Raw genomic sequence first — 6,003 nt, 5'->3', positions numbered from 1 at the left:
TAAAGTCTTACTCTTTCCTCTCCCTTTGTCCTCCCCCCCCCCAATCTTGGCTTGCTTTAACTGGAATGGATCCACCTCTGGACCATTGAGCTATTCTCAAAAGCCAGTGAGAGGAAAGTGCATATTTGTGTAAATCAAATTGGCTGTTTGATGCAAAATGACTCAGATCTAGGATTTATTCTGCACTTCCCGCACTCCATGGCCCCTGGACCACACATGCAACAATAGTATCAGAAAGCAGAATGTTGTGTCCTTTCCTCATGGGGAATTCCTGGCCCATTATCATTTGGTTGCCCCTTTCTGAGGTTTTTCCAGCAAATGGAGATTATCATACTTTGGATATGTAATGAGAAGACATGATTCACTAGAAAAGACGATAATGCTGGGAAAAACAGAAGGGAGTAGAAAAAGAAGAAGACCAAACAAGAGATGGATTGATTCCATAAAGGAAGCCACAGACCTGGATTTACAAGATCTGAACTGGGTGGTTTATAACAGATGCTATTGAAGGTCACGGACTCATAGGGTCGCCATAAGTCAAAATTGAATTGAAGGCGCGTGCACACACACACACTCAAGCGTATTGTGCCTTTGGAGGGTGAGAAGACCTTAATCAAAACAGGAGAATATTTGGTGCAACCTTACACCTCCACCTTACACAGTTCCTTCAGTACTTAAGGCAAAAGTGGCACCTTCTTTGCATGTAACTTTGTTCATAGTTGCTCACGGCTTACATCTCTAGTGCTCTCCCCACCCCCACCCCCATTTTTTTCCTTTTTGAAGCTATTGGGCTTTTAATTTTGTATCCATGATGCTCCTTTCCAAAGCAGACTATGGGAAAGAGAAGAAATCAGGAATCTAAGAAAAGTGAGCACATACTATCTCTTTTTACATCAGAGGGGATAGGCCTAGCAAGGTAAAGGCCTGGGGAGAGGAGACAGAAAGGATTTAAAAAAAAAAACCCAAAATCTAAACACATACACACAAAAAGGCTTGGAAACACACACATACACACAAAATGCCCCCCCAAGCTTTTTTTTTATTGGCAGCTGTGAAAAAGGCCAATTCCATGTTAGGGATGATTGGGAAAGGGATTGAAAATAAAACTACCAATATCATGTCACTGTACAAATCTATGGTGAGACTACACTTGAATACTGTGTATGGATCTGGTCTCTGCACCTCAAAAAGGGTATAGCAGAGATGGAAAAAGTGCAGAAAGGAGCAATCAAATGATAATGGGCCAGGAACAATTCCCCATGAGGGAAGGTCACAACATTTGGAGATTTTTAGTTTAGAGAAAAAGTATGTGGGGACACATACAAGAGAGACGTATAAAATTATGCAGGGTATGAAGAAAGTGGATAGAAATAACTTTTTCTTCCCCTCTTACAATACTAGAACCCAGGGCAACCCATTGAAGCTGAACATTGGAAAATTCAGGACAGACAAAAGAAAAAGTACTTCTTCACATCGTGCATAGTTAAACTATCAAATTTGCTACCACAAGATGTGTTGATGGCCATCAACTTTGTTGGTTTTGAAAGGGGCTTAGACAAATTCATGGAGGATAAGGCCATCAGTGGCAATACTAATCATGGTGGCTGTACAGTATCTCCAGTAGCAGAGACAGTATACCTCCAAATACCAGTTGCTGGGGAAAACAAGTGGAGAGAATGCTCTTGTCTTCATGTCTAGACAGTCCAGCTACAGGCTTCACAAAGGCATCTGGTTAGCCACTGTGAGGATGCAGGACTAGATGGGCATTTCGTCTGATCCAGCATGAGTCTTTTTATGTTCTCAGCACCCCAAAAGTTCTGCCACTGGACATCATATTTGTGAAAGTGAAAGCAGAACATTTAAAAAATGACTTTACGTGACAAGTTTTGATTAGGGACTTGCAGAGAAGGGCGAATGAGGGAAGGGCTATAAGGACCTCTTTGGGCTCTACATGGGTGCTGGCTACACAAAGATTGTTGGCTGAGATTGGCAGTGATGCCAGGGAAAGGTTAATTCAACCCATTCATCTGAAGTAGTGATAGCCACAATGTCTATATTCTTCCTCCACTGCCAGAAGCAGTATGCCTCTGAACACCAGTTGCTGGAAATCACAAGGGGAGAGACTGCTGTTGCACTCAGGTCCTGCTTCCAGGCTTCCCATCGGCATCGGGCTGGCCACTCTGAGAACAGGATGCTGGACTAGATGGGTCATTACCCTAATCCAGCAGGCGCTTATGTTCTTGAGAATCTGGTGGATGAGAGAGTAAAAGAGCCAAAGCGATTGAGTAGGCTCTGTGAAGCTGCAGCATAGTGGGTTTGGGGGGAGTGGAGTGGGGCAGCAATCTGTGAGGTAGTGTCATCCCAGTTCTCTTGCATTACTTCTATTTGAGATCTCAGAGAGAACACACAAGCTACCAGAACAGAGAAATTCCCAGCTGCTATTTATTTTCTGGCAACAGTGGTGACTCCCCTCCACAGCCTAGTTATACCATGAAGGAGAATGAGGTGTCTACCCCCAAGCTACTGATTTGGGGTGGCACTAGAGGGCAGCAGAATTACTGAATTTACTGTGTTTTGTTCACTTCCAGGGAGAGGTGCATGTGGCATTTACTACCTTAAAATAGCACCCAAGGCTGGCTATGCACTTTGACTTGGGCAGTGGGGGGGAGGGGGGATTTGCCATTTTTTCTCAGGCAGCAAAATGTCTTGGGCTGGCCTTGCTTTCCCTGCTCCTTGTAAGCATCTCACTATCTTCCAGAAAGTTCTGTCCTGGTCTTCAAAGGGTAAAAATATTATTCTGAGATTCTACTTTCCTTATTTTGAACATCATGTACAGGGTCATACCTGTCTGCTTCCTACCTCCACTATTACATGTCCGCCTGATATTGCTATTTTTTAACAGACCGTGCCTTAATAGTATTAAGAAATTTTTAAAAAAGAAATTCCTTTAATTGTTCTACTGAAGTACAGGTGTATAAAGAATTCAAAGCAAGAAAGTGTTCAAAGTTTTTTGCCCATTACAACAAAGTGCCTTTTCCATGATGACACATCTTGCCAGTTAATGATGGGGAATAAGTACATTAGGTACCAAATTGATAATTAAACCCCTCTTCCATCTGACTGCAGAAGAGTTCTGAAGAGTACTAGTGTGGAATTGGCCAAGTTCCTGGGCACATGTTTACTGTCTGATTTAAGACTTGTGTGGAAAGAAGGCACATTACAGGGTTGCAAAAATGTGACAGGCAAGCAAGGATTTGTCTTTTCCATGATGCATGAAGTGGGCAATAATGGGTTATTTTGCATATTTCTCTACCACATAGAGATTAAGAAAAAGACAGATGGGTATTTGGCAAGCTAAACAATCATTTATTTAGATGAGACCAAGAAAATGGGCCCTTTACCACCGTTGGTATACTAGCAGTGGCCATCTTTAAAACATACTTATAGCAGATGGTGTCAGTTTGGCAATCAATACCAAATGTATCCAGCAATTTAAGCTACCCCTTTTCACAAGTTATAGTGATTTCTCTTAAATGATCCAAGTGGGGCCATAGTGCCACCTGCTCAAGTGGCACATCTGTTTGTGTTTGTTAAGCATTACATAAATTGATTCCAGACAACATGGAATTTGTTTTGTGTTTGTCTTCTACATGTGGAAAGCTTATTCATCCCTGATGAATGAGTAGTATTAACACCCAAGTTGGCACTTTTATCACAGTCAGAAAGAACAGCCTCATACTAAAAACATACTACGCTCAAATATTGATGAAATACATGTCCAAAGGAAAAGCACGCTGGATCTTTGGGTTTTTAAAAAACTCTTTGCCTGATAAGGAAAAACTACTATGTCAGTCTATAAGAATCTGTTTTTACTAGTTTGGTAAGCTCTCACAGCTTTTGGTGCAATTCCTTCTCAACAAAAATATTTACGTATATTGGATATATAAAGCAGCAATGGTGTCAGACAGAAAGAGGCTCTCATATTCTCCAGAAAACTCAAGACAGCGACATGAAAGCTAGCTTCACAATAACTTTACAGCAAATTTATTAAGGCTGCAAAACCAACTGAAAACAGTGCAATTTACTTCTGAGTAAACATGCACAGGATCTGGCTGTACAATACTTTGGCCCCATTGTTCCTTACCTTAGTGAGTTGTTGTGCCTTGTATTTTCTCTACTGAAGACGTTCTTTCTTCTCAATACTGTTATATTGTTGGCTTTTGTGTTGTGTCTTTTTAGACTGGAATTTGTAAGCTGCTCTTTTTTTGGCTGAAGAGCAGGATAAAAAAACCTCTCTAAATGGGAACACCATACTCAACAGTGTCTTGCACCCAAATGAATCATTGGGTGATACATAATACAATGTCATCTCATAAAGGCCTCTTTCCTAGAGTTGCTTGAATGCCATTTGTGGTAATGTAAATGTACTGCCTTCAAGTCAATTCCGACTTATAGGTGCTGCAGAAGGATGGTTAGCACTGGCAGCCATTTTGGAAAATGGCTTAAGCAGATGTCTGCCAAGCTACACATGATATCTACCCATTTTTAAAAAATTCAAAACTACGTCTCCTATGTCATCCAAGTGGAAATTGCCATCAGTGACAACTTCTCTACAGAAGTCAATTACAGGGACAGAAATAAACGGCCCATCACTCACAAAAGATGCATATCATCCAATGTCAACTCAGACACAATACTTTTCAATGAAGGCAGCTATATATTTTGGTGACAGCGATTAAGTGGTGAGAGACTAAGTATGAAGGTGTGTGGGGAAGCTTTTAAGACTCTTAGTACCATTGAGGCAGAAGAGTGATTTATTTTGCTTAGAGCTCTGCTCGTGGGCAGCTTTTGACAACCTAAACATTTGTTCATATTAAGGTCCAAGAAGTATGATTACAACATGTGCCATTAAGTTCTCAAACCTGATTAATGAAAGAGCACCAACAAGTATTCGCTATCTGCATCCTGATCAATCAAGTTCATAATGTGTATGTTTGCTGTAGGAAGAAAATCCCTTTTGGTTTATAGTTTGAATTTAAATTGGGCATTCCTGATTATAATTTTTAAAAAAGATTTAGAGGAAAATCCAACTTTTTTGTATTGAAAATGCATGTTTTGTAAGCCAACTGAACATGGGTCATCCTTGCCTGGTTAGTTTACTATAATGCGGAGACAGCCAACAAAAAATGGCAGAGGGAATCACGAGAGTTTCAATGCAGGTATTCCAGTAAACCTACAAATCTGACAGTATTTACCTAGTTATATTTTGAAAATGAGCATAGTAGTCCCAGTTCAGAACAGTCAATGTCAAAACCTCTTTTGAAAAAGGTAGATATCCATTTATTGAAGTGAATAGGAACTCATTACTCTTAATTGCAGGGATGAAGTTCCTAACATATCAGCTGCTGATTGGTATTCATGTTTTAATACTTTGTTAGCTGCCTAGAAGCAGCTATGCTGAAAGGTGGGGCACAATTTTAAAAATAATGAATCTAGAATTATGCTGATTACAACCATATAGTCAACTCACCATAATTTAAATGGGATATTGATGCTAAGAACATTTTAATTCCATTGAAGCACTATTGAAAGTTACAGCAGCAGCAGGTTGCACTGAATTATAAGATACATTTCTATCAACTGTTATTTTGCACTTTGGGGGAGGGAAGAGCCATAACTCAGTGGCACTGGCTTACAATTTTGCCTTGGAATCTCTGAAACTTAAGCCTTGTTTCATGGTAGAAAGAGAAATAAAAATATGACTTCACACAAATTGGACTTTAGCTGGTATTACCATCATTATTTACCTGGATTGAAATGTGTAGACAAATTTAGCCTAAGTAAAGTGGCTATCCTACTACTTTTTTAATATGTTAAAAAATATGGCATCCCAAGCCATGATCTTATTGTTGCTTTATACTTTTATACAGATACGGAATCATAATATGATTTTGTGTGTCAAAACCAGCCATGTTTCCATTAAATTACACAGGAGGCAGCCCA

Source organism: Rhineura floridana, chromosome 6 (assembly GCF_030035675.1).
Source record: "Rhineura floridana isolate rRhiFlo1 chromosome 6, rRhiFlo1.hap2, whole genome shotgun sequence".
In the NCBI taxonomy this organism is placed as follows: Eukaryota; Metazoa; Chordata; class Lepidosauria; order Squamata; family Rhineuridae; genus Rhineura; species Rhineura floridana.
Note: the sequence above shows the minus strand (reverse complement) of the source record.